Below are 14461 nucleotides of genomic sequence, written 5' to 3'. Positions count from 1 at the left end.
TGTGTGGTCAGTTCTCAATCTCAGTTGTATTTTTTAGTGCAGCCAAAATAGCTCACAGTGCATTTTGAAAAAACAGAAAATACCTGACAACTCAAAGATGAAGAGCAGAACATTTTCCAGGAATATCTGCTAGTAGACATCTGTGAAGACATTTTAAAAAGATGGTCCTTTCCCACCCAAAAGTACTTTAATTTGCCATCACAAATCTAGGAAATGTTAAGTATATCCCAATGTACAGAAGCACAAAAAAGAAAATCCTTACAATTAAATGGTGGACATACTGAGAGGGCTTGGAGACATTCTCAAACACCTACAAAAGAAGAAAGATGGGAAAAAGACAAAACACAGAACAGACAAACTGATCTTCTATATAGAAACATAAGTAAAAAGGTAAGACATTTAGTAAAAAAAAAAAAAAAAAAAAAAACATCCATCTGATCAGTCATATAAAACAACATATTGATATGCTAAAATGGCAACTATAAAATTGTACACAAAAGGTCTCATCAATTACGTGCTGGAATTATAGTATGGAGACTGTCCGAGCCTCAGAAGTCTTCTGCAGGAGTGCCGAGATTATCACGGAAAATCTGTTACGATCATCATGAATCTGTTACAATCAACGTAGAGAAATATCCCAACTCCCAAATTACAATCTTTTCAACAGGACCATTCCATAAAGCATCATAAAGCAGAAAAAGGGGACACGGAATACCTGGAAACTCACTGCAACTGAACCAACCAACTCCCAGATGGTTCACCTGAAATTTCTACTAGTGAAGACATCTGTGAGGAAATTCAAAGAACATTCTTTTCCCTCTCAACATTTGCAATCACTTGTCATGCCAATAATGAGGTTTATCCAATGGAACATCACAAAGGTGCATTACAGGAGCTAACCTTTTGACAATGGTGGACATACTGACTGAAGGTGCTCCAGGAAGCTTTCTAACAGCTGAAAAATAAGATGGGAAAAAGGCAAACAGGATATCCTAAAATCATTGCAATTATAGACAAACTGACCCTGAGATTGTATGTCCTCTGTGAGAGCATTACTAAAATTAGGAAACGGTTCCCCTGCAGAAGATTTCTGGAGTTTGGACAGAGATGTTCACAGAAAATCCATCTATCAATAATATGTTGAAATCAATCCAGAAAATATCCCAACTCTTCCCAAACGACAACTCATTTAAAATGGGTATTCCATAAACCTTCTGCTGTTGTATTTGCGGTTTGGGTGTTTTCATTTCTTTGTCTTATACTTCTATTTTAACAGTTACAACACTTCACAATGCAATCTGAAAAACTGAGAAAAAAAGGGTAGGATACCTGTGAACTCGCTGCAACTGAACAATTGGGTTCCCAAATGGTGTATCCGAAAGACAACTACTGGTGAAGACATCTGTAAAGAAATTCAAAGAACAGACTATTCTTTCCCTCCCAACATTTGCCATCACTTGCCAAGGTAATGATGTTTATCCCAAGGAACAATATAAAATAGGTGCATTACAGGCGATAACCTTTTGATAATGGTGGACATAGTGAAGAGGCTCCAGGAACGTTTCTAAAAATCTGAAAAATAAAGTGAAGAAAAGGCATAGACACAAATAGGACATTCTGAAGATCACCACAATTTTAGATAATATAGGCAAACTGAACTGATATGAGTACCATGACTAAAGCATCAAGAACTTTGTACTAAACATACTTATATACTAAAATGGCAACTATATTTACAAAGCATTAACTATGCAAACATACTGCATGTCCTCTATGAAGGAATTACTAAAATATGGAAACTGTTCATACTTCAAAAGCCTGCAGCAGAGGAACCAAGATTTTAACAGAAAATACATCTCACGATTGTCAAGAATCTGTTGAAATCATCCAGGAAATACCCCAACTCCTCCCAAATGACAGCTCATTTAAAATGGGTATTCCATAAACCATCTGCTGTTGTACTTGCGGTTTCTGTGCGTTATCCGTTCCCCAGCTCATAGCTCTATTTTACTGCAGTTACAACACGTCACAACGCAATCTGACAACACTGAGAAAAAAAAAAAAAGAATACTTGGAAACTCACTGGAATGGAGGATCAAATCAGTTCTCAAATGGTGTATCCAAATCTTCACTAGTGAAGACATCTGTGAAGACATCTAAAAACCAAATGACTTTTCCCTCCTCAATGAACTTTCATTTGCCATCACTTGTCAAGGTAATATTAACGTTTATTCAGAGAAATATAAAGGTGTATATCAATAGATAACAATGCAATGTTAATGAAGGACATGTGGAAGGGGCTTCCAGGAATGTTTCAAGGTCTGGAAAATAAGTGTGAAAAAAGGCATAGACACATAGGATATCACAAGAAAATATAGTATCTGCTGGAGTAAAGACAATTTATACATGAATAATTACTATAATAGGGCACATTCAAGACAGAAAATAGTCCATAAGCAATACTAATGAAACTTAAAGTCCATATATTAAGATAATGGTGGCAGCTATGCTCAGAGAAAGCCAGCTCTGTGGCATGAAGCAAAGGAGAGAGGATCGGAAGCACCAACTGATTATAGTATTAATTTAAATTATTTAATAGCAAAGACTCAAAAGACTCACAGGAAGTAGGTTAAAATATGCTCATCTGTAGTAAAAAGGGTCACTCAGGTCTCTCCCAGCCAGAAATACTGGGCTGGATAGGCTACGTGCTCGGATTATCAGCTCCTTCTACTGGCCTAAGGCTCTTGTAGTCCCATGGCCAGTGCATCTACTTAAATGGACCTGAAAATACATTTATCCTTAGGCCAGTAGAAGGAACTGATGCTCCAAGCATATAGCCTATCCAGTGCAGTGTTACCGGCCATTGCCCCGCTTTCGTGACATAATTTGTGCATTCCATGCTGGTTTTGTTGGACTTCCTGGTGGCCACGGACCTCTCTACCCCAGCAGCCCATGGATACAGTGCAAAGACATCAGGAGAGACTTGAGTGATACACATTACTACAGATGAGCATATTTTAACTTGCTTCCTGTGTTTTGTATCTTTACTATTAAATCTTTACACCAAAACTACACTCAGGTGGCACTTTCTGTCTGTTCCTCCTTTGCTACATATAGGATATCCAAAGATCAACATTCCTTCAGACAATATATGCAAACCTGAACTCCTATAAAATAGAAAAGTAGGCCCAGCGTCTACCTGATCCGTTGTAAAAAAAGACCTACACAGCACATAACTATAAAGCCTCTGTCTTAGTACCGATAACGGGGGACATATTGACAATTCTTTAACACCTACAAAAGAAGATAGATGGGGGGGGAAAAAAAAAAAAGGCACAGATACAGAAATAAAGACATAACATTATCAAATCAGACAAATTGTATAAAAAAACTTTGTATACATCATGGATTAAACATAATGAAAAGGCAGGAACAATTTAATAAGAAAAAAAAATAAAAAATCTGACCACTCGCAGTAAATGACATATTGATGAGTATAGACAAAGTAAGTTCTTATCAATTATATGCTAGAATTGCAGATGTGGACTGTCAAAGCCTCAAAAGTCTTCTGCAAGGGTGCCAAGATTTTCACGGAACCACCATCATATGATCCTCAATCTGTTGAAATCAATCCAGAAAATATCCCAACAACTTCCAAATGACAATTTATTCAACAGGCCCATTCTAGAAAGCATCTGTTGTTGTACTTGCGGTCTCTGTGTGTTCAGTTCATCTCAATTGTTATTTCTTCAGTATTTAAAACACTCCATGGTACATTCTGAAAAACACTGGAGAAAAAAGGGACAGCGTACCTGCAACTGAACAAATCATTTCCTGAATGGTCTAGCTAAAACTTCTACCAGTGAAGACATCTGAAGAAATTCATAAAACAATCTTTTCCCTTCAAAACAACATTTGCCATCACTAATAAAGAGGTCTTAGGGAATAAAATATATAAAAAAGGAACCTTACAGGAGATATCCATTTTTGATAGTGGTGGAGATAGTTAAGGTGCTCCAAGAAGGTTTCTAAAATCTGAAAAATAAGGTGGGAAAATGCATAGACACAAATGGGACAGCCTAAGATGATCATAACTTCAGAAAATATAGGCAAACTGAACTGCTAATAAGCATAATGGCTAAATCATCCAGAAAGTTGTACTAAACTACATATTGATATGCTAAGCTAAAAAGGCAACTACAATTATAAACAAAGTACCTCCTTATTAGATGGTGGCCGTAACTGGTGATTACTTTGCTATCCAGGTAGCTCTATATGAAAAGGAATTGTTGGCACTAACCATGCAAAATATAGAATATGTCCTCTGTGAAGGCATTAAAATATGGTAACTCCTCAAACTCCAGAAGTCTTCTGCAGTGGAACTGAGATTGCCACACAAATGATCTATCCAAAACTTCTACTAGTGAAGACATCTGAAGAAAACCAAAAAGCAGATTCTCTTTTCCCTCCTGAGAGAACTTTCACTTGCTATCACTTATCGTAATATTAATATTTTTCCAGGAAATCGAATATAAAGGTGTATTACAGCAGAAAGTTGTAAAAAGGTTTATAATGTGGACACACGGATAGGCTGCAGAGAGTTTCCAAGTCTGAAAAAGGTGGAAAAAAGGCAGAGACACAAATACAACATCCTATGGTCACCATCACTTCAGACAATAGTCAAAATGAACGGCTATAAAACAGTACAGCTAAAGCATCAGGAAAAGCAGAACAAAACAGCTACCTGATCAGTTCATTATATAGGACTTCTTTATAGTACATGCCTTTGTACTTTAAGTGTGTATGCTCCATTTTCCACCTCATACTTTCCATCGAATTCTGAAAAACACAGAAAAAGTGGAAGCAGAATACACATACACTCACCAAAGCTGAGCAAAGAAGTTCCCATGTGTGTTTTTCAAGAGCATTTAAGATATCTGTAAAGAAATCCAAAAAAGAAAACACACCCCACCTAGATATCATTTCATCTCATATCACACGGAGAAATGTTGGAAGTATATCCCAATGTACACAGTAGTAAAAAGAAAATTCTTACAATAATGGTGGCATATTCAAGTTTTGTCGCCTAAAAAAGAATATTAGGGAAAAAAGGCACAAACACAGAAATAGGACATTATACAGCAACATAGTTATCAAATCAGACAATACTCAGACCAGCCCCCTTCTGGCACCAACAACCATGCCACGTTCAAAGTCACTTAAAATCCCCTTTCTTCATCATTTTGATGCTCTGTTTATACTTCAGCACGTAGTCACATCTAGAGGTTACATTGAGTTGCTGCCATGTGATTGACTGATTGGCAATTTGTGTTACCAAGACATTTGAAGAAATCCAAAAATGCAAACTGTACTTTCATTTACCATCACTTGTCCAGGTATAATGATTAAGGTTTATCCAAGAGAAAAAATATACGTGTATTTCAGTAAATTAACATTTTTATGATAATGGTGGCCATACTGAAGTGGCTCCAGGAATGTTTCTAAATCTGAAAAAATTAAGGTAGAAAACACAGGCACAAATAGGACATCCTAAGATCAACATCAGTTCACATAACAAGACAAGAAAAAGCAGAACAAGCTTAGAGAAAAAGAAAAAAAAAAATCTACCTTCTCTTTATAGAATCTACCATTGTACTTGTTCTCTACGTGTGGGCCATTTCTCATCTCACACTTGCCAATGCATTCTAAAAAACACTGAGAAAAAGTGTACGAGAACACCTGGCAAATCACCTAAGTTCCCAATGTGTCTTTCAGTAAGGTCTGCTGGTAGAGATAGCTGAAGAAATTCAAAGAGAAGACTGCCCTTTCTCAACAAAATTATTCAATTTGCATTCACAGGGAAGTGTTGACGTATACAATGGAGGACTTATTGAGAGGGCTTGAAGGGGTTTTCTAACACCTACAAAAGAAGATGAGAAAAAAAAAACCACAACAACAACACGTCAGCACAGACATGGGACAGAACATTATTAAAAATCAATGATAGTAAACTGAACTTATACAAATCACAGCTAAAAACATAATACAAAAAATTAAAATGGTAACGATTTAGTAAAATGGAAAAAAAAAAAAAAAAAAAAACACATTCATCTGACCACATGGAAATTATACAACTACATGGTAGTATTACAGAATTATGGTAACTGTCCGAAAGTTAATATCCTTCTGCAGGGGTGGTGAGAATTTGACATATAATCAGTCTTAAAATTTTGTAATAATCAGTTGAAATTAATACAGAAAAATATCCCAAAAACCCTCAAAATGACAACTCATTAAAAAGGGGCCATTCCATAAAGCATACGATGTTGTGGTCAATTCCTCGCCTCACAGTTGCTACTGCCGCAGTTCAAATACTTCCCAAGGCATTCTGAAAAACACTGAGAAAAGGGGGACAGAATAGCTGGCAGCTCACCAAAATGGGACAAAATAAAATTGGTTACCAACTTGCTTTTTAGAAACTTCTGCTAGTAAAGGCACCTGAGGAAATCCACAAAGCAGACTGTCCTTTCCCACCCAGAAATCATTACATTTGTCATCACTTGTCAAAGTATTAATGCTTAGCCAAGAGAATATAAAGGTATGTTTTCAAGGGTTAAAAACGTTAAATGTGGATATACCAGGAGGGCTTCAAATTTTTTTTTAAAGTCTGAAAAATAAGATGGAACAAGGCATAGACACAAACAGGACATCCAAAAATCATCATTTCAGACAATATAGGCAAACTGAACTTCTACAAACAGCACGGCTTAAGCATCAAGTAAAGACAGGACCATGTTAGTTAGAAAAGTAAAGGTTTACCTGAATAAAAGAAAACACTACTTCGGACTTCTCTATATAGTATTGTACACATGCTTCATTACTCATTTCATGCTTTCAAACACATTCTGAAAAACACAGGAGGAAAAGTGGACAAGAATACCTGCAACTCACCAAAGCTGTAGAACTAAAACCCACCGTGCTTTCCAGGAAAATCTGCTTGTAGAGATCTGAAAAATCAATCCAAAGAAAAGAACTGTTCTTTCCAAGCCAAAAAACATTTGCCATCAAGTCTAGGAATTGTTGAAGTATATCCCAATGTACATGAGAAAAAAACAAATCCTTACAAATGGTGGACATATCGAGAGGGCGTGAAGACATACTCCAACACCTACAAAAGAAGAAAGGTGGGGAAAAAAATGCAGACACAGAAATTGGACAGAACATCTTTATCAAAATCTAACCAAAAACTTTGTATACATCATGGATAAAACAATGAAAAAAAAAGCAGGAACATTTTAATAAGAAAAACAAGAAACATGCATCTGATCATTCACACTAAACTACATATTGATACACTAAAATGGAAACTGTAATTATATACAAATTAAGTTCCCATTATATGCTATAATTACAAAAATCTGGAGCATGTCTAAGCCTCAGAAGTCTTCTGCAGGGGTCCTGAGAGTTTAATGGACAATCAGTTTTACGATCCTCAAGAATCTGTTGAAATCAATCCAGAAAGTACTGCAACTCCCAAATGACAATTTATTCAGAAGGGTAATTGCATAAAGCATCGGACGTACTTGCGGAATGTGTGTTATCAGGTCCTCATCTCAGTTTTACTTCTTTCACAGTGCAATCTGAAAACCACTGAAAGAAGAAGAAGAAGAAGAAAAAAAAAAAAAAAAAAAGGACAGAGTACCTAGAAAACCAAAGAACAAACCAGTTCCTTCATGGTCTGAAACCTCTACTAGTGAAGACATCTGAAGAAATTCAAAAACTGATCTTTTCCCTCCAAAACATTTATTTGCCATCACTTGTTAAGTTAATGAGGTTTATCTCAGGGAATATAAAGGAGATACAACATTTTGATAGTGGTGGACATAATGAAGGGGTTCCAGGAAGGTATCTAAAATCTGAAAAAAAAGTAAGGTGGAAAAAATGCCTAGACAAATAGGACATCCTAAGAGTGTCATCATTTGACAAACTGAACTGCAAAAAGCACCATAACCAGCATCAAGAAATTTGTACCAATATTCATACGGATATGCTAAAAAGGCAACTATAATTATATACAAACTACCTCCTAAATTACATTTTGACCACAACAGGTGATCACCATGTCATTGGGGTAGCTTCATATGAAAGAATTGTTGGCACTAACCGTGCAAAATATGGAAACTGCAGGGGAACTGAGAATTTCACAGAAAATCCATCTTACGGTCAGCAAGAATCTGTTAAAATCAATGTAGGAACAATTTCCCAACTCCCAAAGGACAATTCATTCAGGGCCAATCCCATAAACCATCTGTACATGAAGTCTGTTGCCAGTTATATTTTACTGCAGTTACTATGGTACTTCACAAGGCAATCTGAAAAAAAAAATGGAGAAAAAAGGGGCTGGAATACCAGGAATAGAAGAAATAAAAAAAAAGTATTTTTCCGTCTTGAAGGTACTCTCATTTGCCATTACTTAGCAAGGTAATTTTTATCCAGGGAAACAATATAAAAAGTTCATTACAGCAGAATGCTGTGAAAAGGTTTGTAATTTGGACATATAGAAGGGGCTCCAGGACTGTTTCCAAGTCTGAAAAATATGTAAGGTGGGAAAAAAAAAAGGCGGACACACAAATAGGACCATCTTAAAACAATTAAATTAACTACTATAAATAGCATGGCTAAAGTATTATATAAAAAGGCAGTTCCATGGTAAAAAGTAAAACATCTACTGGATTTATTGAAAATAAATTACACAAAAACTTCAGCATAGCATCTGTTAATGTACCTGTGCTCTACATATTCTGAAAAAACACTGAATGAGAAATGAAGCATGTGTTTAAAAACCTAAAGAAAAAAAAAAGGGAGACAAAATACCTGGGAACTCACCAAAGCCGATTAACAGAAAATTTCCCAGAGTGGTTTTCAGGAGTATCTACTAGTAGAGATATTTGTAAAGCAATTTAAAAAAGAAGACTGTCCTTTACAACCCAAAAATTATCTCATTTGTCATCACAAGTTTGAGAAATTCTTCAACATTTGTTAATGTACAAGAGCAAAAAAGAAAATCCTTACAATAGACATATTGAGGAGGGCCTGAAGATAGTCTCCAACACCTACAAAAGAAAAATAGGAAAAAAAAAAAAAAAAACAAAAAAAAAACAAACAGGGCACCGCAACATCAAATCAATACAAGCTTATCTTCTCTATACAATTAAAAAGGCAAGACACATTTAGTATAAAAAAAACATCCATTTAATCTGTCGTGTCAAACTATATATTAATATACAAAGTTATCAATTACATACTGGAATTACAGAAATATGGAGCCTGTCTGAGCCTCGGAGATCTTTTGCAGGGGTGCTGAGATTTTCACAAATAATCCGTTTTACGATCGTCAAGAAACTTGGAATAAATCCAGAAAAATCTCCCAACAACTCCCAAATGACAATCGCTCAACAGAGCCATTCCATAAAGCATCTGCCGCTGTATTTGCGGTTTCTGTATGTTGTCAGTTCTTTATTTCAGTTTTGCCAATGTATCCAAGAACTCTACGGTAGATTCTGAAAAACACTGAGAAAAGGGGACAGAATACCTGGAAACTCACAAGGAAGAAATGTTGGTATATTTGAAAACTACTTGTGAAGACATCTTTGCAGAAAAAAAAAATCCAAAAGCAGACTGGCTTTTCTCTCCAAAATGAACTTCCATTTGCTATCACTTGTTGAGGTAATATTAAATATTAATGCTTGGAAACAAAGGTGCATTACAGTAAAATGTGTATAATGAACATACGGAAAGTTTTCCAAGTCTGAAAAATAAGCAGAAAAAAAAAAAAAAGCATAGACACAAATAGAAAAGTGCTTGGTTTTTCATCTCATGCTTTTTAACACATTTCAACGCATTCTGAAAAACAACGCATTCTCAAAGAGAAACAAAAGTGCCAATGTGTTTTTCCAGGAGTATCTGCTATTTAAAAGATCTATAAAAAGAAATCTAAAAAAACAAACACTATACCGCCTCATCAATAACATGCATAGTGGCATTACAGAAATATGGTTCAGTCACCATAAAGATGCTAAGTCTTTATCAGGGTAGTAGAGATAGCTGAAGAAATCAAAAAAAAAGAGGCACAGACACAGAAATAAGGTCCTAATACAGACAAAACTTCTGTATACAGTATCAAGGCAGGACCAATTTAGTAAAGAAACATCCATTTGATTAGTCATACTAAACTACATATTGATGTTAAAATTGATGATACATATACATCAATTAAATTCTGGAATTACAGGAATATGGAGATTGTCAGCCTCAGACGTCTGCAGGGGTGCCGAGATTTTCATGGATAATCTGTTTTACGATCCTCTAGAATCTGTTGAAATGAAACCAGAAAAATCTTCCAAAATCTCCCTTCATCCAGCCTACTCTATAAAGCCTCTGCCAGTGTACTTTGCAGTTTGTGTGCGTTCAATTTCTCTGTTATTTTTACTGTAGCTAAAACACTTCATAATGCATTCTGAAAAACTGAGAAGAATGAGACAGAATACCTGGAAACTGCAATGCATTCAGAACAAACCAACTCCCAAATGGTTTATCTGAAATTTCTAGCCGCAAAGACATCTGAAAAAAATTCAAACAAGACAGTCTCTTCCCTTCTGCAGGTTCTTTAATTTGCCATCACTTGTCAAGGTAATGTTTATATCAGTGAAAATATAAGGAGGTGCATTTCAGAAGATAAAACATTTGATAGATCGATAATAGTGGCTATAGAAGGGGCTCCAGGAATCAACAGGACATCCTAAGATGAACATCACTTCAGACATTTACTGCTATAAACAGCATGGATGAGGCAAGGTGGGAAAAAAAATGAACATGCACCGAGATAGGACATAATATTAAACAATACAAAACAGATCTTCTGAGGCATTAAAGGAAAAACAGCTTTGAAATGAAAAAAAACATCTACATGATCAGTTGCAAAAATAATTACATAGGACTATAAAGAATCAGTCATTGTACTTGCATGTTACGCACGTTCCAGTCCCCATCTCACCCATTCTGAAAAACACTGGAAAAAGTACCAGAAAATCTGGCAACTCAAAGCTAAAGAACAAAGTTTTTAACATGCCTTTCAGGAAGTACTCCCAGTAGAGATATCTGGAAATCCAAAAGACTTCCTTTTCATCAATGTTTTTAATTTACAATCACGGGGAAGTGTTGATGTATATCCCACAAAAAAGCCTTACAATTATGGTGGACATATTGGGAGGGCATGAATTATTTTTATTTTTTTTTTAAATACCTACAAGAGGCAAGGTGGGAAAAAAATGAACATGCACCGAGATAGGACATAATATTAAACAATACAAAACAGATCTTCTGTATACATGATGGGTAAACAAATAATAAAAAAAAACTATGTAAAGTTTTAAAAATCCATTGCACTAAACTACTTGGTGTGTTAAATGGCAATTGTAATTAATGAGAACATTATATATAAATATATGCTGGAATTACAGAAATATGGACTGTCAGTATTCCTTCAGAATCCTTCTGAGGCTCAGATTTTCACTAATGCTTGCTGAGAAAATCCATCTTCCTACTGGGCAGGATCTGTTTAACTCAATCCAAGAAATCTCCCGAACAACATTCAAATGACAATCCTTTCAAACAGGGCCATTCCATAAAGCATCTGCCATTGTACTTGTGTGGTCTTCTGTGTGCTGTCAAGTTCTTAATCTCACACTTTAATTTTTCTACTGCAGTTACTATATTTCACAATGCATTCTGAGACAGCATACCGGGAAACTACAATGTAGTTGAATAAACAAGCTCCCAAAATGGGTTATCTGAAACTTCCACCAATCAAGACATCTGAAGAAACGTAAAAAAAAAAAAAATTAGAAGGAGGAGGTCCTGAAGGTTCACTTGCCATCACTTGTGAAGGTAATACTTTTTATAGTTTTATAGCGGTGACCTTATAAAAATGTTTTATCTCCTAAAATGCACCTTTAAGATTTTTATAATGGCGAATATACTGAAGGGGGCTTCAGGAATGATTCTAAAATCTGAAAAGGGAAAGAAGACACACACAAATTGGACATCCTAAGATGGACACCACTTTAGGCAATACTGAACTGCTATAAAAACAGTATGGCTGAAGCATTAAAGAAAAAAACAGGACCAGCATCGTATTTTTTTCTACCTGCGCAGTTGTAAATAAACTACATAGGACTTCTCTATAAAAAGCATCTTCATTCCATCTCATTCTTTCCAAGGCATCATGAAAAACACTGAAAAATTGGACCAGGATATCTAGCAACTCCCCAGAAGCTGAAGAACAAAAGTTCTCAAAAGCCATTTTTCAGGAACATTTGCTGGTAGAAACATCTGAAGGGGAAAAAAAAAAAGGGGGGTGGGGGGAGAGAGAAAAGAGAAGATGATCCTTACAATCAGAAAACCATCCTTACAATCACTGGCACACTGAAGGTGCTTTGTGAAGGTTTCCAATGTCTATAAACATAGTAAAATTGTATGTGCGATTCCCATGTGTCTGCCTTGTTCCTTATATGTGGACTCTTCAAGCTTCTTTATGGGTTGTGAGATTTCCCATGTATAACCCATCGTGTAATGGCCAGGTACTGTTAAGATCAAGCAAGAAAAATATTGCAGCAGCCCCCACATGACAACTCATTCAATACGCCATAAACTGCCATTGTACTTGCACCCTGTGCGTTGTCCATTCCTCATTTCAGTTGAGCTTCAATGCAGTTCAAAAGCTTCTAAAAGCATTCTGAAAAACACTGAGAAAAAAAGCAGAGAATACCTGGCAGCCGACCAGAAAGCAAAGGCCAAATCAGTTCCCCAACTAGACTTCCAGGAAACTAGTCAAGACATCTGAAGAAATACAAAAACTAACCTTTTCACACCCAGAAATAACTGAACTGCCATGAACAGCATCAACAACCCTACCTGATCAGTTGTAAAGAAAAACACATAGGGGATTCTCTATAAAGCATCTGCCATTGCACGTCTGCTTTTACATGTGTGTTCATAGATTGCTGCTTGACACATTCTGCAAAAACACTGAGAAAACAAAAGTGGACCAGAATGCCTGGCAACTCACATGGGCTAACAAGAACAAGCACGTTTCCAATGTGTCTTTCAGGAATTTCTGCTAGCGTACATATCTGAAAAAATAAATAAAAAATGGGGGGGCGAAACCAATAATAAATTTTTTTTTTTAAAAAGTGCTTTCCCACCCAAAAATAGATGTAAATTTGCCATCGCAAGCCAAAGGATAATATTTTCAAGTATATCCTACAGACGTACATATTAGAAAATTTTTTTTTTTTTTTTTTTTAGAGGTTTTGAACACCTAAAAGTAGTAGGATGGAAAAAGGTGAAACTGAACGTCTGCATCTTTGATAAAAAGAAAAGGCAAGACCTATAAAAAATAAAATAAAAAATGTAATAATCTGACCTGGCCTACTAAACTACATATTTTTTGATAAAACTATAATAAAAGTATCTCCTAGGCAATTAAATGGTGGCCCTTCAAAGGTAATCCCTATTCCGTCCTTGTGTCAGGAAATAAATAAATTTGACACTAACCATACAAATATTTTTGTAACGCCTTGGCCAAAGATATATAGTAGAAGGTAACTTTCCAAGCTTCTGAAGTCTTCTGTAGAGGTGCTAAGATTTTCACAATATAGCCATCCATCGGCCAAGATCTGTTGAAGCAATCCAGAAAAATATCCCAACCATCATGACAATTCACCAAACTTTGAAAAGCAAATCATCCGTCTGATCACTTCTACAAAGCCACAAAATGATAGAATGGGAACTATAATTTAAGAGAAATTACTGCCTGATCAACTACAGCGTAGGCATCCACAGGTCATTATAACGGTACTTGGTCAGCAGTATGTGAGTGAAGAATTGTTGACACTAGCCATGCAGATATACTGCAGAGACTGCAAGCTTCACACATCTTCTCCAGGGGTGCTGTGTGCTTTTCCGATAAACCATCTTACCATCAGCCATGAACTATTAGAATCTTTTTTTAAAACACCCGCTGTTGTGCTCCATTTCTCATCTCATGTTTTCCAGCACACGCTGAAAAACCATGAGATATATTGGAACCAGAATACCTAAGCTGAAGAACAAAGGTGTTGGACTTATCTTTCAGGAACTTTTGCTAGTTGAGAGATCTTCAAGTAATCCAGAAAAATGTCTGCTCATCCCACCAAAAATGTATTTCCTTTGAGATCACAAGTCAAGGAAATTGTGAAAAACCCATCATACAGAAGAGAAATAATCCTGATAATGGACACACTGGAAGGGCACCAGGAAGGATTCTAAGGTAAAAAAACAAACAAAAAAAAAACAACCCACACACGGAAAAGGAGACACAGAACATCCAAATATATGGCAACTGTCCAAGCTTCAAAATGCT

Source organism: Lithobates pipiens, unplaced genomic scaffold (genome assembly GCF_037356315.1).
Source record: "Lithobates pipiens isolate NorthernLeopardFrog02 unplaced genomic scaffold, aLitPip1_a1.2 Scaffold_18, whole genome shotgun sequence".
NCBI classification, from domain to species: domain Eukaryota; kingdom Metazoa; phylum Chordata; class Amphibia; order Anura; family Ranidae; genus Lithobates; species Lithobates pipiens.
This window is presented reverse-complemented; position numbering follows the sequence as displayed.